General features: G+C 45.5%; 1 protein-coding gene across 7 annotated transcripts in view; it reads right to left on the minus strand.

Moving 5' to 3' along the window:
* BOC (BOC cell adhesion associated, oncogene regulated) overlaps window positions 1-17,051 on the minus strand; it is a 93,772-nt gene extending 76,721 nt beyond the window's left edge. For 2 of the 7 annotated variants that reach the window (XM_045001606.1, XM_045001571.1), the window contains exon 1: window positions 14,341-14,593. The gene's annotated coding sequence lies outside the window, so the exon portion shown is untranslated. Of the gene's footprint in view, window positions 1-13,927; window positions 14,106-14,190; window positions 14,200-14,340; window positions 14,594-16,981 lie in introns of those variants that run through there. The other 5 variants (XM_045001622.1, XM_045001613.1, XM_045001589.1 and 2 more) reach the window with 4 other exon arrangements.
* Between the last annotated feature and the right edge of the window lie 5,589 nt (window positions 17,052-22,640).

Raw genomic sequence — 22,640 nt, forward strand, 5'->3', positions numbered from 1 at the left:
TCCAGTCTCACTCACTCACTCTCGCCTATCTAATAGTTTGTAAAGTGCTATAGATCTTTGCAACAAAATTATTATGCATTATTTGTATTACCATAGCACCTAGTAGCCCAGTCATGGACCAAGACCCCATTATGCCAGGCACTGGACCAACACAGAACAAAATGACAGTCCCTGCCCAAAAGAGCTTACAAGGTAAGTAAATGCAATATTAAAATGGGAGGAAATGGCATTCCGGTGTTGCTCTGGGTAGTTAAACAGCTGCAGTGAACTCTTCCTATAAATCATGATTTTTAAAGTGCTTTAGTGCCCAATAATGAAAAAGACAAGCTATACAAATATAAGGCATGACAGAGGTGCAAAACACAGATTACAACATTTCTGCAACAAATCCAATAATGAAACCATAATAATTTCCCTCCCTCCCCTCCTCCTGCCCAGGCACGGTCTGTCTCTTTTTTCTATAGCGTCCAGAGCATAAGGTTTCCACACATACTCCGTCATCTTCCCTTCCCCGCTTCTCACTATCACTTATTTTTCATGGGAGCCTCCAAAAGCTATAGGGCTGATCCAAGAGTTTCAGTAGATTTACCATGCTGTGGACACAGTCCCTAGTCCCTTCTTGGACCGATACAGTCCTTGTCATGTTACCTGGGATCCTCTCGCCCCTTCCGGTGCTATTACACCAACTTCTTCAATAAAGCAATGGCAGCATTGACATGTAGCAGCCAACTGATTAGACTGACAGATAAATTTGGGCCAAACCCAGACCATGTGCACACGCTGACTTCAGCAGAGCTGTATTTGCTTATGCCACATGTGAATTTGCCTCCTGGCGAGTCATTTCTCTGTTTAGAGATGGGTCAAAAACCATAACCAAAGGCTTGGATTCAAATCCCAAGATTCAAATTGACACCTCCTCACCCCCTCCACACACCTTCGAATCAAATCTGGAAGGGGCTTATCTTCATGTCTGGATGGGGCCAAAATCTCCTAAGAATAACCATTCACCAGAATTACTCTCTGCTTTCAATTCCAGGGAATAAAGGCAATCCCCCATCACCTACTGTACAACGGAACCAGCCTTTGCACGTCGGGATTGGTCTCTTGTCCCCAGGTCAAGCATGGCTGGGGGCACTGTTGAGGGAGCATGTTTAGACCTGGGAGGAAACACCTTGGGTTGTTCTTGACTGACTCCCTCAGACTATTCAGGAGCTCTGTTAACAGGAGCACAAGGAATGAGCCACAACGAGTCCCTCTCAGCTCTGGTAACAGTAACTAGGGCATGGGGGCCCTAACGTGGGGAGTTCAGATAAAAACATTGGGCAGGGACAAAACCCAACGGGTTCTGATCACAATCCCCTCAGAGAGAAAGCACACACACACTCCCTGAGTATAATATCTTAACTGTGATCTGTCTCTAATCCAGTTCTCCACCCTCCACAATCTTTTTCATCACAGATCCTGAGACAAGTTTTACTGGTAAATTGAGAGTGGTAGGGGTGTCCGTGTGTGCGCATGCACACACACCTGTGTTGGGAGAGAGGTAAGTTATTTTCTCGATTCATAAGGGGGACCCAATTTTCCAAACATCTCCTTATAGGACCTCTCCTTACATCCCACCCCAGCAACTGAGTCAACATTTCCACTTTGTTTTGGTCCAGCTAGGTTGGTGTTTCAGCAATCTGTTTGGTAGACTGAATGCAACCTGGGTTTGGAAAGTGGAAAAGTAGAATGGCATACGGGATGGCGCTACGGTAAGTAAGAATGGCCATATCGGGTCAGACCAATGGCCCATCTACCCCAGTATCCTGTCTCTGACAATGGCTGTTGCCAGATGCTTCAGAGGGCATAAACAGAACAGGCAATCACCAAGTGATCCATCCCATCATCCAGTCCCAGTTTCTGGCAGTCAGAGGACTAGGGACAACCAGATCATGAGGTTGCATCCCTGGCCCTCCTCGCTAATAGCCATTGATGGGCCTATCCTCCATGAACGTATCTACTTCTTTTTTTATCCCAGTTATATTTTTGGCCTTCACAATGTCCCCTGGCAACAAGTCCATAAGCTAACTGCTTTGGGTGAAGAAGTACTTATTTCCTTATGCTTGTTTTAAATCTACTGCCTATTAATTTTATAGGATGCCCCCTGGTTCTTGTGTTATGCGAAGAGGTAAAGAACACCTTCCTATTCACTTTCTCCTCACCATTCATGATTTTATTGATGTCTATCATATCCCCCCCTAGTTGTCTCTTTTCTAAGCTGATCAGTTGCAGTCTTTTTAAAATCTCTCCTCATATGGAAGCTGTTCCATAACCCTCATCGTTTTTGTTGCCCTTCTCTGTACTTTTTCCAATTCTAATATATCTTTTTTGCAATAGAGGAACCAGAACTGCATGCAGTATTCAAGGTATAGGCTTATCATGGATTTATATGGCAGCTTTATAATATTTTCTGCCTTATTATCTATCCCTTTCTTAATGCTTCCTAACAGTCTGTTCACCTTTTTGACTGCCACTCTGCATTGAGCAGATGTTTTCAGAGAACTATCCACAATGACTCCAAGATCCTTTGCTTGAGCAGTAACAGCTAAATTAGACCCCATCATTTTATATGCAATTGGGACTATGTTTTCCAGTGTGCATTACTTTGCATTTATCAGCATTGAATTTCATCTGCCATTTTGTTGTTCACTCCCCCAGTTTTGTGAGGTCCCTTCATAACTCTTTTCCCCTCCCACCACAAGTCTAATTATCCCTCAGAGCACTTAGAATGAGGAGTAGCCCTTTATCACTCCACTCCTCCCATGATGCACCTCAAACCACCACCTTCCTGACCTCTCCCTCACTTCCCTGCAACACAGAATATTCCTGTACTGACTATATGGATACATGCAAGTGATGCTGCCCTCTACTGACTGAGTCCACAGCACAGCGAAGGGGCCCCCGACTGGCAGCAGCTATAACCGTTTGCCTTTGGCTCATGTAGTAGAGGCTTGTGGTTTTGGAGCAGAAGGATCAGAAGCCTAGTCCCAGCCTCCTTACCCCAAGAGAGAATGGGAGTGAGATTTATATAGTAACTGTGCCTTGTCCGCAGCACACAAATTAGTCACACTAGTTCCCTTACTCTCTGGCAACTACTCTCCAGCTTGCAAGTCACCATACCTCAGCTAATTCTCTCCTGTTAGTTGGTTCCCTTATATGGAACTGGTTCTTTCCCTTCCCCTAGGCCGGCCTTGCACTTTTCCTTTCACCTGCCCTTTCCCCAGGATCACAGCGGAGCTCCCTTCAACTTTCTTCAGGCTGACAGGCGCTTCGACACTGCAGTGGTAGGCACCATAGATAACTGAATCTACATAGCAAATCGGGCAGTGCAAGTGCAGCTCATGTAGACGTACCCAAGCTAGCTTCGATCAAACTAGCTGGCTAAAAATAGCAGTGTAGCTGTGGGCTGCCTAAGTAGAATCCCGTCTGGGTCCAAAGGTACACATGCGGTAGTTAGTCCATCCCACCATGGCTACACTGCCATTTTTAGCGAGTTGCTCAATCCAAGCTAGTGTAGGTATGCCGGCACCTTCTGAATTTAGCCTCACAACACCCCTTTTTCCTCTTTACCTCTGTAGCTAAAATAAAAGCAAAATGTTCAGCTGTGATATCCTCCTCAGAAAGTTAGTGTGGGCCAATGGATAGAGCACTGGGCTGGGAGTCAGGAGATGTGGGTTCCACTCTGCGTTTTGATACTGATCTGCTGGGTGACTTTGGGCCAGTCACTTCGCTTGGTTTTCCCTCCCATCCTTTGCCTGTCTTCTCCATTTAGAAAGCAAGCTCTTTGAAGCAGGGACTCTCTCACTATGTGTATGTACAGCACCTAGCACAATGGGGCCCAGAACGTGGCTGATTCCTCTAGGTGCTACAGTAATACAAATAATAATTTAAAATGTAGAGTAAAAGGGGAGCAAGAAGCTCTTCTCAGGCTCTCACCTGAAGAGTCATATTAACAAACCTCCTCTTAGCTTAACTCTTCTACTATGAAACGGGTTATGCTCACATTTTTTTGGTCTGGTAAAATGTGTGTGCGCTTGTTTGGTTAGTATTTTTTAAACAGTGGCTCTTTGAAATAGCTCTGGAGTTTGGGATATCGAAAGCAGTCCCAGCCGAAATGGATTGATGGGCAGAGTGCAGGTGAGGTGACCAGAGGTGCATAATAAATAGGACTTACCACTTGGTTCTGCAATCTCAAACATGGTATGTGTATAAATGCCATCCTATTTCCTCTCCAGCCATCCCCCACCCCTCCAGCAAGCAGCATAGCCTTCCTTAAATGCAGCTCAACTGCCAATTTAGGTGAGACCAGCGCATTTTCATTACTACTCGCTGTTGTATACTTAAGGCTTGTACTTGCTCCTAATGAAATAAATTGATGTCAAAACTCCCAGTTAAGTGGAAGCCAGAGCCAACACAATCTGTAGTATGTTGTGTAAGTGCAATTTACTGTCTATAGAGGACTTCTGGCCTCAGTTTGGCATGCACATGAGTAGTCCCCAGTCCCTACAAGATAAGGTAGAAAGGGAAGTTGTGAGGCTAAATTAATTAGTTAGTCAAGCACAGTATGATCCTTAGATGGAGAGATCCTTAGAAATGCAAGACATCATAGCTCAATGTTTGTGAGGAACTTAGTTATTAAGGTGATGTGGGCCACATAAGTACACACAGATGGCCAAGATTGCTTTCTTTCATCTGTGCTTGTTGAGAAGGGTGCAACCTTTCTTCTCAGAGGTCGTCTTTACCACAGAAATCCAGGCCTTTTCCCTCTCGAGATTAAACTAATGCGACACTCTCTACTTGGAACGACACCGTGGGATCACGTGAATTGGCACACCCTACTTTGTAACCCGGGCCTCGCACAGAGATCACATCACATTGATGCTTCATAGTCCGTTTCCAAGTAGTTTCCAGGTAGGGCTTAAGGTGGTGGTTTGGAGCTAGACTGTTTGAACCTTAACAGGGTGGAAACCCAGCTCCCTGCTCCCTGGGTGACACCACAACAGAGGATCAGTGAGGGCACTCTAGAAAACAAGGCCCTGATTTTAAAAGGAAGGAGAATCATTTGGATTTTGAAAAGCACCTTAGTGACTTAGGAGCACATGGCCCACTGACTTTCAATGTGTCTTGCGTTGCATCACTTCGGTGCTTTGGAAAATCCCACCCAGAGCGAGTTCCAAGAGAATGCTTCAGCTTTGGATCTCAGTCCCACCCTCTCAGCCTGACACAGCTCAGACTTGTTGACCTAACAGCTTTCCTTTAACTCCTGTGCCAGTTGTCTGGGGTCCTGGGACCCAAAGGAAGTGCTTGCTGGCGATGGCAGGCTCAGAGAGCAGCTGGCCAAAATGTGCCCATACCACCCACAGCCATGCTATGCACTGATTGAGTGCCATCCTCTCACCCCAGAGCTGAGTGCCTTTGATTGGAAGGGGTGGAGTGAAGAGAACCCTCAATGCATTATCTATAGTTTGGAGCTTTCCGGGATGAAAGGCCCCAGATGAACGTAAAAATATTAGTCATAATTCAAAATACTACTGGCTTCCAAATAACTGTCCACTTGTTTGCGAGAGAAAACCCTTGCTGCATGGAGTATTGCCAATGTGCTCTCTGGGGAGAAGGCCTCTGCATGGACTTAATCTAGGCTTTGGATTTTAAACAGGAACAGCTCAGACTGTTCTCAGACATTTTCTCTGGCAACTGGGCTCCTACTGGATGTGATGATCTCTCTCTTGCCTCCTCTTTCTCAACTTTCAAAGTGTGGCATCAAAGGGCTTCTTTGAAGATAAGGCCAAATTTTCAATTCTGCTACCAACACTAGACTCCCTGATGGTCACACTCAGCTAACAGGTCTTCTATAGCAGGTCACCAGCTTGTTCTCTGAATCTCAAAGCACTGCACAGAGCCCCCAGAAAGCTTCCCATCCATCCAGTACAAGCCTTTCACCACACTGCCATGCTTGAAGAGGCATGCTACATTTCCATCCTAAACCAATCGCAGTTCCTATCTATGGCCTCCAGAATCACAGCACCTCACAATCTTTACTGAATTTATCCTCACCATGCCCCTGTGAGGTAGGCAAGTGCGTTCTTACAGATGGGGAACTGAGGCACAGAGGGCTAACTGACATGCCCAAGGCACACCAGATGTCTGGTAGAACAGGGGATTGAACGTGGGTCTCCCCTGAGCCATCCTTCATCTCAGCACTCCTCAGCGCAGGGCAGGTGGGCAGTATCTGCATTGTTTTGAAACAGCTTTAGACCCTGTCTCCATTAAGGAAATAAGCATCAAGGTAGCTACATCAGTGTGGACCCATAATTAGACACACTGCAGCAGCGAAAAGCAGGGGCTATGCTGGTGCAGTTTATTTTTGTGCCTCACTAGATTAAGCTGTACCAGGGTAAGCGCTGCTTTGGGCCAGTGCAATGCATCTAGGTCAGGGGGTCATACCAGTGTGACCGCATTGCTGGAGTTACACCTGTGTAAATTTCCTTAATGTAGACGGGGCCTTGTTTACCATTATGCAATGGCTCAGAGGGCTCTATCTAACCAGCCAGCTCGGCCTGCCAGCTTTCAGATGGCACCAACCCTCCATTGCGGAAAGCCTCTAATTTCAGGCAATTTGAAGTGGTTTGGAGAAAATAAAAATAACCTAAAGGCTTCTGGTCTGATGTTAGAAAGTTAATGCTAGAGTTCTTAAAGGGATAACCCTCTCACTGCCCCACATTTGTATCATTATAGCGACAGAGGACTGTCTGACATGCAGGCCCATGCCTAAAATCAGTTAGAATCCTTGGCACTGAATCCAATAAATGTATTTCAGTGCCCGGCAAAGGGATCCACACACACCAAGACCCTGACTCTACTGATCCCTTTGCTGGATGGGACCTTTGGTTGCCAAAATGGAATTCCCACCAGTGAGGTTTGGTTGACAGACTTACTGGTTGTTATCGGCAAATAGCTGAACTCCTGGAGGGAAGACAGACCAAGTGGGATGAAAGTGATTTACTTTCAATCCCTGACTGAACTTTTACAACAGTCTGCGTATACCCACTGCAGCCCATATTGCCTTGACTCCGCTGTATCCTCCTAGTGCCTGACTTCTGTGAGGTTTGGATTAAGCCCAAGAAGCCTATGGTCGCTACACAACGACCAGGCACAATCACAATCCTCACATCTGAGAGGAGCTCAGGGATTGATCTCCCCCCACATCCTACCAGGTGAAAGCTGCTCTGAACCAGTTGAGGAGAGGGCAGGGTCCAAGTCTGTCTCCTTCTTGGCACTGGCACTCTGCCTAATAATGGGGTGCAGCATTCGTGTAGCTCCACATACTCCCTGAAACAAGATCCTTTAGTTCCCGTTGTGGGCAAGCAGCTCTGCACCACCTTTTACTCAGGACTCTTATAGTCTATTATGGTAGCACCGAGGAGCTCCGGACACAAGCCAGGACCCCACTGTGCTAGGTGCAGTACAAACTCAGGACGGAGAGTTCTTCCCCCAAAGAGCTTATAAGTGTGACTGTCAAGCACAACTGAGCCTTTAAACTGCATATGGGACGCCACCTCTTTTGCAGGAAAACAACAATTTGCACTGTCAATCTGAATAAAAATAAAATTAAGAAGTCAACTAAAAGTGATCCAACCCGTTCTCCAAAACGCCATCTGATGCTCACTTTCTTTTGAGGGGTGGTGTTTAAAAATAAACCTGGCTACCTTTGTCATTGTTAAAATTGTGTTTACATTTTTGTACTTCTTTGCTTCCTGGTTCCAGCTGAGTTAGTATCTAAGACCCTCTGAGCAGGGATGTGTCATTTCTTAGTTAGAGCCCTGCACGCCCATGGCATTTATAGAAATAGGCAAGAACTGAAAAGCCTTTAAACACAAATATTCATCTTTGGGCTTGTCTACATGGTGAGTTTCATACCCTGCCTTGCCACACAATATCACAGCACCCCAGATTCCCACACAGTAACTCGCTGCATGGATCCTGCTATATATAGCTCAGTGAAAGTCTCCCTGCCCATTGTAACAGATCCAGAAGGCCTGAACAGCCACCGAGATTTCGGAATGTTTATCCAAACCTTATATGAGCCTACTGAAGTCAACGGCGAGCTTGCCATCGACTTCACTGGGACCTGGGATTAGGTCATTTTACCTCCATCTGCCATTGCATCCTGCCAAAACCCCATAGTGAATGCAGAATGAAGGTTGCCTACCGCCACTTCATTTGCTTCCGGAACATGGTGGGCAACTAACGGTCAACCTCTGAGAGCTAGGGAATGCAAGGGTAAGTTAATGTCTTCCACACTGCACTCCTACCCACCTTAAACTCTGCCTCTGTGGAGGTGGCAGTAGGCACTGTGAGTACAGAACTCTGTGTGCTCAACACAGCTCCACTTCACCATTCCTAATCAAACAGTTTCACAATGTCAAGGAGCACTGGTGTGGGGGGAGGGGTACTTGCAGGTGATCAGAATGGCTCTGACCAACATCTCCCCGCCTAGCATGTTGAGAAGCAAAGAGATTAGGAGAATGCTTCACTCCATCCTAATGAGCCTTGGCACCTGGGCCGTCCCTAGAAGTGTGGGGCCCGGGGCGGAAGTGAAGGATTCATCTCTTCCGAGACCGACCACGCCGGCCAATCGCACCGGTCCATGGGGGCCCCCAAAGCGCGGGGCCTGGAGCAGTTGCCCCGATTCGCCCTACCAAAGGGACAGCTCTGCTTGGCACCTTCCCAGCGTCCACCAGAACTCCACACCTACACTGCCAGTCACATGCTGCTGGGCACCCTCACTGACCCCGTGCTGCACTGTCGCTCTGGTGAATACTAGCAACGCGTTTGCTGCATCGTTGTGGCCACAAGACTCACCAGGGTAACTGAAGAGGATGTCCCAACCGGAGTCCTTAGGACAGGAACAAACAGGTGTTAAGCACCTGCAAAGTCTTTGGGGGGTTGTTCTGACTCAGGCCTTGGCTACACTTGCAAATTTGCAGCGCTGCAGCAGGGTGTGAAAACACACCCTCTCCAGCGCTGCAAATTGCAGCGCTGCAAAGCGCCAGCGTAGTCAAAACCCCAGCGCTGGCTCCCAGTGCTGTACGTTATTCCCCACAGGGAGGTGGAGTACGGACAGCGCTGGGAGAGCTCTCTCCCAGCGCTGGCGCTTTGACTACACTTAGCGCTTCAAAGCGCTGCCGCGGCAGCGCTTTGAAGTGCAAGTGTAGCCATAGCCTAAGAGAAACTGTCGCCTTTAAGTCAGGCTACGTTATAACTAGACTTGGCAGAAGCTGAATTTTATTTCTTTACAATTTTGACAGATGACATTGATGTTTATTTTTATGCATTTTTTTCTATTTTTATCTGTTTAAAAGTTCTCAGTTGTGGGAATTTTGGGGGGAGAGAGGGAAGAGTCAGATAATTATTTAACAATAGCAGATGCTGAGATTCATAAAGTTAAAGCTTTAAATGCATTAAAACACCCCATGTCAAAATATAAAGTCAATATCCTTAAATCAAATTCAAACAAGCTCTCAAGCTGCATTTTTGTTACTTTGCTTATCTGCAAATTTCGATCGTCGTTGTGGTAAATGTGTTTTCGGCCGTTTTGGCATGCATGGGGAAATCGACATTTACAGATAAAAATCTGATCCTTCTGAGCCTATTTACAACCATGCTAAACTGCTGCATCTTCAGAACTGCGATTCCACAAGCAATGGGCTGACTCAGCACTATAATCATCAAAGCTCAATGGCTGGTTACTGCAACATGCACATGCAATAGGATTTCCAGCTAATGTTTCTGAAGGAGCTTTAAAGCTGAACAGGCTCCACCCAGGAGGCAGGTCACCTGAGCCAAAAGATCAGCAATCCCCTGACCATAACGCACCAACTACAAGCCAGCAAAACCAGGCATTTAACATGATGGATCTGAACAGATGACCTCAACAAGCTCTACCTCGCAAACCTCTCCTAGAAGATGTCTGAGGTGGTATTTTCAAAACTACTCAGAGTTGGCCTAACTCTTCTCTCACTCAAGTCAAAATTCCCACTGACTCTCATGGGAGCAGGGCGAAGTCAACCATGAACCCTCATTGTCTGCAGTGGTTCCAATGTCTTGGGGCTATCTGTTACACCAGCCTAAACCCAGAGACGTTCCTTGGCCTTCAGCTGCTCAGCTATGCATTACAATCTGCCCATCAGAGTGCAATGACGGGAGGGTGGCTTTAAACATATGGTTTAGCTGCTTTGCCTTTTTCCTTTTGCCCCAGGGTTAAATTGAATGTTTTGTTATTAGTCACCTTGAAGTCATCCTAGACAGAGGATCATGTGCCTTGACTATGGTTGTAGTCAGGAAACTAGCTTACCCTTTTCAACACAACTCCTCCTCCTCCAAGGGGTGAGATTCTGCACTATGCCTCTCAGCGGTGCAGCGCAGCATTCACTGCCCAGGTGGAGAAGAGGCTAAGGTGGCTTCCTCCCATTCCTCTGCCATCCCATGGCCCCCACTGTAATCTGGACAAACCTGCAGGCTTGTCTAAGTTACAGCACCCTATCCTTGCTGCCTATGGCCATCCCTAAACATGCCTTAGTTCCCCTCTAGCTGTGCTCCAGGTACACATGCCCCTCAAGGCTTGCCAGGGGGCCTCAGAAAGCACTCTACAGCTGTCCTCCTCAGATCCTGTGACAAGGGAATCCTTTTAGATCCCCTTTATGTTGCTTCAGCTCTTTTACCCACCATATAGGGGGAAGAACTGAAATGAGGATATCACCATATGCATCCAACGGTCTAGCCTCGCTTTACCAAGAGAAACAAGGGTTTATATTTGTTGGCCCTGAAGTGTCAATATTATTAATCATATTTGCAATTCTATCGTGCTTTCCATTCTTGAGTTAGGTCAGTATTAGACCAAATTTTAATAATGGGGAAACTGAGGCAATGAGGGAGGAAGGATCTTACCTCAAAAATCACACTGGAAGTCTGTGTCAGCCAGGAATAGAATCCAAGTCTCCTGACACCCAGCCCTGTGCTTTAACCCGAAGATTATCCTTCAGCCCCGTTTCTACTCTGCCCTAAAACAGCCACAACAGTGGGAGCAGGAATCTCTTCTGGGAGCACATAATCCAACTGTCAGCCTTGCTCACTCCTCAGGGTGTGAGATGCAGGAAGAACCCAGGTGGCACTGGCAGTTAGAAAAGTAAAGTAATCTGTTGAATTGGAAACCAAGCACATTTGATCCAGTATCACTGAGAAAAACAAGGAGTTTTTCTGACTGCTGTCACACTGATCTCACACCCTCTTAGGCCGGGAAAGAGCTTTATTTCTTTGCACCATTCTCTGCAGTGGGGTCAGAGGATTCCATGGGTTTACAACCTTAGCTGCAGGTTTCCTTGTTTTGGGGGACTTAAGATAGATCCCTAAGGCTGAATTCTGCCACTCTCAGTAACACAGGTGAATGGGAGTTGCACCCCTGGATCTGCGCTCCATGGTCAATATAGCGAAGCTTGCAGGGTTTGGGTGGCGGTGGGGGAGGAAGTGCGAGGAATTTCAGGAGGCAAGGGGAGTTGGGCAATTATTCAGCTGCTCTTTGGCCAAACAAACCCCAAAAGGAAAAGCTGAGAGGGTCTGACACCCAAGGGGCTAGAAAGATCTCATGAATACTTAAGTGTCCCATTCAGCAAGGTGAAACCAAACAGCCCAGGTGCTGTGTTGTGTCAGGTGGATGACCCAGCGCATCACAGTAACAAACAGAGGAGGAAAAGCGGTGCTTTCCAATCCCTAAGGAAGTAGAGCGTGACCATGAGAATTTACATCCTAGAATGTAGCAGCCACACAGCCACCTGTAATGTATCCTCTTTACCCCTAGTGCAGAAGAGAGGGCAGTGTGGAGGCTGCCACCTTTACAGTTTTCACTGAGCCCTCTCTCAAAAGAGGAGTTATTTTTGAAAGGGTGAAATGAATTTGATCTTTAGTTTTGTACATCAGCCTTTTGCACTTCCTTCATGTGAACATGCCCTATTTTTCCTACATAGAACTCCATCAGCAAGGAGGGGAGCACTAGGTCTGATCTCAGCCCTAACAGAAAACACTGTTAAGGGTAGTTAGCATGAGCAACTCCATTTTGTAAGTTTCCCTATTTTGTATCCATCATTAACTAAAAGTGAGCACATCACATACACGGCTCCCAAGGGCAGCATTTAAGAAAGATAAAGTCAGAAACAGGGAAGAGGATAGGAACACAGCTGTAACAACATAATTAAGAACGTGGCCTACAGGTATAATTCGCAACAACACCTATTGGGGATTTAGCCTGCTTTAGACCTGGAGGATTAGACCTTTTGATTGTGAGGGAAGCAAAACTCCACTGATTTCTTGCCACAGATAAATCCATCCATTCTATGGGAAAATCATAACTCTCCCTAAATTATATCTTCCCCAACAGAGTCCAGGGTGCTTCCTATTAGCAAGGGGAGCTATTTACATTCAGTTATTTAGGTCATTTATAAAACAAAACACCCATCATTTGCAACCCTCACAGTGTTTCTTCTGAAACCTTTCCCATAGCCGTAAACTTCAATATCCAACCCACCAAAAAGGTGTCTTGCGTGTTCGTGTGTGTGCGCGTGTGCAAAGCCAACAATTTTCTCTCTTCCAAATGCAGGCAGACTGAGAAAGCACACTCCCAAAAGGATAGGAAAACCAAAATAAAACCCTACTTGCAAACAAATGAAAAAACAAAAAAAACCCACCACCAACACAAAAACCCCTAATATTCTTTTAATCATTTTCCACTATGAAGTTTTTTAAACCATGGGAAATGAAGCTTGACAGGCTGCAGATGGACATATCAAAATGACATTGCCCAGTGCTGCTTGGTAGCTATGCAGAAATTAAGAGAATTGGTCACCAAGTAAATCAAACAATTTAAGACATGCAAGAAATTGTATGTGAACACAGACCAGTCTGTATATATAGACTCACACTCTCCTGTTCACATAAACCAGAATATGCATGGAGGCAATAGAGTTTCATTAAAAATAAAACACCAAGGTGACTAGATCCTGAAATACCTTTTCCACAACTTCACTGAAATATACTTGAGGAACTGTGGCCCCTCTACAGGCATAAGTTTTAGTCAAAAATAAAATGTGTGTGTTAAATCGGTTTTGCCCTTTGGGGGTATCAAGAAAGGTGCTTGCTTAGAAAATAATAAATAATAATAATAATAAGACTATTATTAGCAAGTTCTTCAAAACTCTTAATTAAAAGAGTAATTTGAATGCAGCTATAAATCCTGAACCCTTCCCTCCCCTAAATAATCGGTGCATTTTCTATTTAAAGGCAATGTTACAAGGACCTGCCAAAGTTACAGTCCAAACACCAAGCTACACACGCATAACATCCTCTCAAGTCCCACATCACAGCAGAAAGCGATTCCCCCCCAACTCTCCTTTAACACCCCCACCTATTTCACCGATCACCTTCGCATAAGGACTAAAATATACAATTGCACAAGAAAATACAGGCAGTGAACAAACATTTTACTCACAGAAAACCCACCCACGCTTCTCTCTGCAACAGGAACCCCTCCACATAATCACAAGTCAAGATGCCTTTGCATTAGTTGTCTTTTCTGCAAACTCCCATCATTTTTTTAAATAAATCCACTATTTGTTACGAAAGCTGGAGGGGAGTAAAGAAATCTGTTTCTTAATCTTCTTCCCCAGTATCTTGTTGGTTGGGGAAGGGAGGCGAGTTGATCTTCGGGGAAGTTTTGGGCATTGGAGCTGCAGTACCCACAGAGTGCGTGCAGGGCCCTCCATTAATGCCGAGAAACAGACAGAGTGAAATAAACAAGCCCCCAAATCCCACCTGCCCGGTCAAAAACAAAACTCACCATGGAAGGGGGGCGAGGGAATCGCTGGGGAAACTGTTCTTCTCTTGCTATTTTTATTGCATTAAAAAACACAAACCACAGAGATTTCCCCTAAAAGCATCCAGCAAACAACCCTCCCAAACTCCAACACAAAGATTTGCGGCTCCTACACGTAGGAGCTCAAGGAAAGGAAAAACCACAACCCACCAGAACGTCTCTCGCTCGCTCGCTCCAAAGCAAACTTTTTTTAACCTCCCCACCCCACCCCCAGCTGTTTCACTCACCGGAGATCTCTGATGGAGCAGGAAGGAGAAACACAAAGATACACAAAATGAGAAGAAGCAACAAAGAGGCTAATGTCCAGGGGCTGGGAAGTTCCAGGCCGGATCTGGAACTCAGCAAAGGACTCAGGGGTTTTTGATTTGGGGACTTACTTTCTTTTCGTGCTGGTTGATTTTAGGGATAATTTTAGGGGTGGAGGGATTCTGCAGGGCTCAGGGGAGGAGGAGAAGGAAGCTGTTGCAAGAGGAAGAAAGAGACACTGGAATCAGGGCAGCCACATGGAAGAAGGTTTTTTGGATGACTGAACTCTCAAACAATTCCCTTCTTTTGCTACCAGTCCTGTGGCTCTTCTGGAGCCTCCCATTCCCCCCTCCCCCTTAGTAGGAGGAGGGAAAGGAGGAGGAGCAAGTCGTGAGAGGGGGAAAAATAACTCCCCAAAGGAAGGTAACAAACAATAGTCTCCCCAAATACTAATGGGCATCAGATGGATTCTCTCTGTCCCATCTCCCAGCAATTGGGGTGAGTTTAAAGAATCACACACACAAAGCAGCAGTCCTGGTGCTCTCCCCTCCTCCTCCCCCTCTGTCCCCAGAGAAGCGGAAGCTGGGAAAGTTGAGCTGAAAAGTTTGGCAAAAGAAGGAGGGTCCCTCCACCACCCCTTGTCTTGTGGACTTGGTCTGTGGCAGTCCTTAGTGACCCCCTATTCATCATTGTGGGGGGGCAGTTAGAGGCTGGAGCTGCTGCAGCAGTGTGACTTTTTCTTTACACACAACACTGAATCTTTAGGCAGGAAAGTAGGAATCTCTTGGAACCTACAGCCTTGCTGATGGAAAAATTGTGTGTGTGTGTAACCAACCAGGGGCCCTATTTTTCTTTATTAGTCACTGCTCCATATACCATATTGTACATGCAATAGTATTGTATCCTATACTGTATGATGTCGCTAGGCTGAAGGGAAGTTGGGGAAAGTATGTGTCATTACAAAACTAAGATATATCAACTGTAAAGGATAGATGTTTAATTGTCTTCCCCTGTCCCAGCCTTTTGGCTTTTGCTCACCTTTGTAAGCCCCTCGCTTGCAAACACTTAAGCATGTGCATAACTTTACTCATGTGTATAGTCCCATCTAAGTCCACAGGACTGCTGCTGAAAAGGGCTTGTCTATACTTACTGTTGCAATCGATGCAACGAGTGTCGATTTAGCGAGTCTGGTGAAGACACGCTTAAATCAATGGGAGAGCACTTACCCATTGATTTGTGTACTCCACCTCCGGGCTTGTCTACACTACTGGCCGATGGATGCAGTGGGGGTCGATTTATCATGTCTAGTGTCGATGTGATAAATCGACCGCCAATCTCTCTAGCGTCGACTCCGGTACTCCACCTCAACCAGAAATGCAAGGGGAATTGATGGGAGACACTTTCCCGTTGACTCAGCCCAGTATTGCCACTGCGGTAAGTGATCTATGTTGGCTTCAGTTATGTTATTCACGTAACTAGGGTGACCAGACAGCAAGTGTGAAAAATCAGGACAGAGGGTGGGGGGGGGGAATAGGAGCCTATATAAGAAAAAGCACCAAATATCGGGACTGTCCCTATAAAATCGGGACATCTGGTCACCCTACACATAACTGAAGCTGTGTAAGTAAGATCGATTTACCACATGTGCTTAAGTGTTCACAAGCTTGGGCTTTAAATCTTTAAATTGTCAGCTCTTTGGAGCAGGGATCGTATCTCCCCCATGTTTGGGCAGCAGATAGCACAACAGATCTCCCGCTGTCATTGAGGCCTCTGGGTGTTCTTTTCACCATGGGCCCAATCCTGCTCCCACTGACGTTACAATTCCCATTGACTTAGGGCTGGTCTACACTATGGGGGAAGATCGATCTAAGTTACGCAACTTCAGCTACCTGAATAACGTGACTGAAGTCAATGTACTTAGAACAACTTACCGCGGTGGCGACTCTACACTGTGTTGACGGAAAATCATCTTCCGTCGATTCCCCTTGTGCATCTCATTGAGGTGGAGTACCAGAATCAATGCTAGACACAATAAATCGACCCCTGCTGGATCGATTGCTGCCCATCGATCTGGCCAGTAGAGTTGTGGGTGCTTAGCACCTACTGGGCTCAGAGAGAGTCATCTTTCATTGAGAGCAACATGGCCAGAACAGAATGTACTGACAAAACCTTGATACTACATCACTACTTCATGGATTCTGCATATGCTACAGATTTAGCAGAAAAGTCACTTTAGAGAGCTTTTAAAACATTTTACTGGGATTATTTTTCATCTCCCTCAGCCTATAAAACCAGACTCCAGTGATTATCATGACTGGACTTTGGAGAGAGAGAGAGAAATAATAAGAAATGAGCTACTAATAAACATGAACAGAATCCTTATGGAAAAATCCAGTAGATTTTAATAGGGATGAAACCTATAGGGGTCTGTAGAAATTACTTTGTCTATAGAATTAAATAAAGAGGATGTCTTTTCTATAGATTTTTTTTAACCATGCTAAGGGATCTCTAGCAGGGACATAAATTTCTATGAAACTCTCCGGGTGGTTCAAAGGTTCTAGAGGGAAATTGACATTTTCTATTAAAATCTATAGGACTGTCCCATAAGGGAATATGTAATATAACCAAAACATCATGGCCCACCCTTTTCTGCAGCTTCAAGATCTGAGTGTGACTTCTTTCCCACTATTCCGTCTAGAAATTGTACCAGTAAAGAGGGAGGCCAAAAGTTTGTATTAAATACACTTCTACATGTAACATTAGCACATTTACCTGCTGTCCTTCAGGGCCCTCATGAAAATTAGATCCCATACACTGGCTCTGATGATGGCTCACTGTGTGATCTTGGCAAGTCCAGTGCCTCGGTTTCCCCAGCCGTAAAACACAGATACCCCTGTGAGGCAGATGCCTTGTCTGTGTCACACGGGTAATTAATGTCTGTAAAAAGCTTTGAAGCATTCTGTCTGGCCAGCATTACCCAGGTAGTGGTTCCTCTAAGAGAAGGTCCCCCCTTCCACCGATGTTGCACCATTAATGAGGCTGGGCAGTGGGCAGAGGATTTACCCTCGGATGCATTGAAGTATCCCAAAGGAGAGAGGGCAGGAGAAAATGTACACTCAAAGGGGAATGGGATGAAGGGGAGCAAAAGAAAGAAGAATGAGAAAGAGGAGTGACGGGGAAAGAAATGAAACCTTGTGAAAGATTCAGGGAAAATAAGAGCAGCCCAAGCAAATCCAAGGCAAGAGAGAAAAGACCACAGACCTCTGTGCAGAGAGAACAGAACGTATGGCATGGCCAGGGAACAAGGGGGTGGAGCAAAGGAGTGCTGGCAATGCCACCAGTTAGTCAAGCCTCTTTCCCTCCGCAGCAGGGTCCGGTAAGGCTCCATTCCCAGGTTCGGTCCCTTTTCTTGGAGTCTGGGGTTACACCTCCAACCCCCCGCCCCCCCTTTCTTCTGAGCCTTCCTACCCTCAGCAGATTCCTCTTCAAGGAGGTGGCCAGGGATTTGGAGGAATTTGCCCCTGAAGAAGCTTTGGGATATAAATCATCAGATTTCTCTGCCACCCAACAGGCCGAAAACCCCGATGATAGAGAGGCAGCAGACAGATCCCTCTCATCAAACGATGTCATCACTGGAGACCAGAAGGAATCCCCATAGCCCTGGGACTGTGATCTTCTCTAGATCCACCATGGTGCATTGCTGTTGTCTAGTCTTCACCAAGATCCACCCTGCCTGACTTGGCAGGGTAAGGGGACCGCAGACGTTTATCAAAACGGCATGACTTTTCAGGACAAACGATGTTTATCTCTAGCCCAATATCATAAGTCACCCAGCCAAATACAATAGTCAAAAAAGAGCCCCATGCAAGCTGAAATTAATACTCACCACGCAAATACAGCAGTATATATACAATAATTCACATATCCAGTCACCCAGTGGGAATTAAAACCATTGGAACAACTCACCTAGTGCTGTGATAGATTCCATCACTTGAAGTCTTTAAATCAAGACTGGAAGTATTTCAGAAATACATGCTGTAGCATACCTAGAAGACTCCTTCCAGGCTTGATAAAGGGCAGGGGTTTTCAACCCATGGTCCGCAGACCCCTGGGGCTCCGCAGACTATGTCTAAGGGGTCCACAAAAGGTTGTCGTTACCATAGATCAGTGGTTTTCAATCTGAGGTCCGCAGAGCCCTGGTGGTCCACAGACTATGTCTGAGATTTCCAAAGGGGTCTGCACCTCCATTTGAAATTTGTAGGGGTCTTCAAATGAAAAAAGAGTGAGAACCACTGAGATAGGGGAATGATTTGGGCTCTGTTGGACCAAATAAAAGGCTTGAGTTCCACTTTTGAATATCCCTCTGCTTTGCAACAGGGCTTGTTAGCTTGAGCCCTTCTGCAGGCCAGGACTGCATGAGTACCTCAGGGGAGAGAAGAGGGGCAGTCTTCTCAGGTAGGATGGTCCCCCACAAGCCACTGAGGTCAAAACCAACATCTTAAACTACATCTGGAAATCATCATTCAGTGCAGAGCTCAGAGTGTCTGTGCAATGTGCTTTCTACAGGCAGCACTGCTTAACAATCAGCCAGCCACATTCTGCACTAACTTAGGCATCCAAGCGCTCTTATGCAAGAGCACATGGCTTTTGCAGCACATCAGACCTAAGTTATGCAAGATGGACCCCAGAATTATGAAGTAATGTGTCCCCCCTGCATGCCTTCTTCACCTCACTGCCCCCACATCCAGGCCAATCAGTACACCTTCCATGCATTATTTATATAATTTGATATTCAATTCCATTGGTATTACTTTGCTCCTAAATGTGTAGTGTGCCACTGTTTATGAACTGCACTGTATAACTGCACTGTAGAAGTTGTCGGCAGGGATGCTCAAAGTTCTGATATCTGAGAAAGGGGCAGTTGGAGCTTTTGGGAACCACACGTGGGAAGCAGTTTATGTTTCTGGTAATGAGAAGACAACTGAGGCTTTTAATTTTGAAGAAGGAATTCATCTCCGTTGGGGTAAGTTTAAATATTGGAGGATGGAGTTCTGATTCATCCTCGCTCTTCATCCCAGCAAACCAGCTGCTCCTATGACACCCTGATCCAATAGCTGCCACTACATCCAGCCACAACAACAGTGGAAGAGAACATTTCTGCGGAGGTGATCAGCAGTTAATGTTGACATTTACATCGTCGTTAGGTTTCAGAGTTAACATAACCATTAAGAGGAATCAGATTGATTCATGTGGGTGATGATTTGGGGCGGGAAGTTGTGTGCTTCTTTATGATGTATAAAGTCAACCTGGAAGTTATTGTTTTGTTTTTTTAAATTCTGCTAGTTTTTTATATTTAGACATACCAGGAATGTCAAATCTGGTCTGCGCTGGAGGCTATACTAGAGATCTTGAAGGGTGTGTATCATTGGATCTTACATGTATATTGAATGGGCAGGTTTACTGAATCTTTAACAAAGATTTTCTTTCTCCAGAAGGTTAACTTTCATGTCTAATGAAGAAAGAAAGAAAGAAAGAAAGAAAGAAAGAAAGAAAGAAAGAAAGATTTTCTGCTCATTTTCCTATGTTCAGCTCCTAAATCCACATGCAGGCACCTAAATAAATGGCCCGGTTTTTAAAAAGTGCTGATCACCCAGAAGTTCCCACTGAAGTGAAATAACTTGTCTGACCATTAGTGCCTGCATAATTTAATGCAGTTTTAAGATGCTCTACATTAAACAGGAGCTGAACTGGCTCTTGAGCAGTTTTAGGATTGGGGGTGGGAAGGAAGAAAGAGGAGAGAAAGGTGCCTTAGAGTTACCCTACCTTACCCAAAAAATCTGGCCCAGTGTTTGTAAAGAGAGATGAGTGTTAGTACAAGGCACCAGAAGGACAGCTCTGGAGTTTTTAGTTCTTTGTTTATTCCCAGGCACGGAAGAGTACATGTGGCTGCAGTGCAAGTTTTCCACATGCATTGTCCTCCTTGTGTGCCTCATCCCTAAATCCAGAGCAACCACCTCTAAACTGGAGGGCTTTTCAGTTTCTTTGGCCCTTCAGACCTGGGCACCTCTCCTGAGAATGCCAGAGTGCTACCAGTGGTGGTGTTTTTGTGACAGGGAGATCTGCCCCCCTGGGCACTCGACTGGCACCAACTACTTTCACACTGGCCATCAAACAGCCATTAGACGGCAATGACTTTTGGTTACTATTGACCTGGACCAGATTTGAACCAGCAACAAAGATGAAAAAGCCTCTTTAGCCCAATCCCCTAAGTCATCCAGTCCCTCAAAGGAAACTTATGAACTATTTATGAGGCTCGAGCCCCAGCTAGCAACATTTCATCAGCAGTATGTGCCACAGTGTCTTTGTTGTCCTAGGCTACCAGCTAGTCTGAATAAAGCCCAGCCTTTTCTGGTCTCACTGCTGCCCCAGTTAGATTAAAACCCCACCTCCTCAGAGCTGCAGAAACTCCAGCTGTTTGATATTGTGCTGAGGAAGACGGGGGAGCATAAGAAGACTCCAGATGAAAGAGAGAACTCAAAGGAAACTGGACAGTGGCGTTTCGATAAGACACTCAGTGGGTAACAGGCTCAGTTAAATTTGCTCATTCAGCCAGTGAAGAAAGCGAGTTTTCTCATACATCCTGCTAGGCTGAATTCATCCACACATGCCATCCAATTACTGTAGAAGTAATAAACAGAACAGGGGGAGGGGAAGCTCAAAATTCCAGATCCAAGCACCCGCAAAACTTTGGAGAAGTTTGTAATCTGAATTTTGTGGCTGACAACTATCTCTGCACTGAACCCATCCAAAACCAGGAATTCCAAATGCCTCAGAGTTCTGTGGAAATTTGAATCCTGATTATAAACTCTGTGACTCAGGCCCATCTTGAATCAGCATTAAAATATACGCCCGTGACTGCACAATTAGAGTGTATTTCAGCCCTAACGCCAATTCCTTATTCAGGCAAAACTCCCAGTAAAGTCGACGGAAAAAAACTCAGTAAGGAAGTGCTTTCAGTTCTTGATCTAAGTGAAAATGGGAGTTTGCTGGGAGTAGATTGGGCTACAGAGCCAAAAACAAGACAGAGGGGGAAAACCCCTTTTGCAGGGGTACAAAGCTGTCAAGCTGGATTGCTGGTTATATGGGTGAAGAGAAGAACAAAGAGGCTGTGATTATTTCATCCAGAGGACAGGGCTGGGCTGAGGGGAGCAGCCTCTATTAGAAGTGGCCAGAAAGTCATCTTGACAGCAGCAGGGGAGAGAGGGAAAGGAATCACATTAAGAAGTGAAGTGATTAGGAAGCCCCTAGTTCAAAGACTTGAGACAAGAGTTTTACTTTGTTTACTCTGTTGTAAAGCTGTTTGTGACTTCGATAATCCATAGGAAATGGGATCTTTCTCTCTTGGCATGTCAAATTAAACAAACAAATAAAACCTTGTTTGGCTGGAGAGAAGATTGGAGAAGAAAGTGTCAGAGCAGGATTCAAAAACTAAGCATCTTTTAACAACAGATTAGACAAATCAGAGAAAACAAAGAGGGAAGGGCTCAAGTCATCAAAACACAGTGCACTAAATTTCAGAGGTGATGCAAGAACTAGGCTTATCTAGTTTAGGAAATTTGCACTAGTGTAAACTAAATTGCTTTGATGTCAATTTAGTTATACCAGTACGACCCCTTAACATAGACACACTTCAGATGGTTTTAAGTCACATTTAAACTAGTTTATTTTAGGCCTGGTCGACACTTGGAAATTAGATTAACCTATATCCATCACTTAGGGCTGTGAAAAATTGTGTGTCCTGTGCGATGTAGTTAGGTGTAGATACGGGTAGGTCAACAGAAGAACTCTTCCATCAACCTACCTATGACATCTGAAAGATGGATTAACTATATCAACAGAAAAAACCCTTCCCTTGCTGCAGGAAGTGTCTATGATACACCTACACCAGCACAGCTACAGTGCCATAGCTATATCACTGTAGCGGCTGTAGTGTAGACATAACCTCTTACACTCAGGAGGCCCTTTAACCCCCTTATTAATGTGTAGAGGGGTCTAAGATGGTGAAGCTCTCATACTGAGCAACCAGAAGACACTGTAACAAGGTGTAAGTTTTAGCAGGGTGGGAGCCAAGTTCTTACACCCTCCTCCTGTTGATTGTTTTTCTTACTAGACTCCTTTTTTTCTGGGCCCTCTTGTGTAGCCATAGCTTTTACACCCAACTTGCCATGGCCTAGGCTATGCAGGTTTTGTACCAGCATAACTGTCTCAGCTAGGGGGTGACTTTTGTTTTTACTGGTCTAGTTATACCTGTACAACCCCTAGTATGGACACAGCTATACTGGTGTAACAGTGCCTTATGCTGCTATAGCTTGGTTCCCTTCCTCTACAGGTAGAGCTATGCTTGGTAGAAAGGTGCTTGATACTATACAGC

Source organism: Mauremys mutica, chromosome 1 (assembly GCF_020497125.1).
Source record: "Mauremys mutica isolate MM-2020 ecotype Southern chromosome 1, ASM2049712v1, whole genome shotgun sequence".
In the NCBI taxonomy this organism is placed as follows: Eukaryota; Metazoa; Chordata; order Testudines; family Geoemydidae; genus Mauremys; species Mauremys mutica.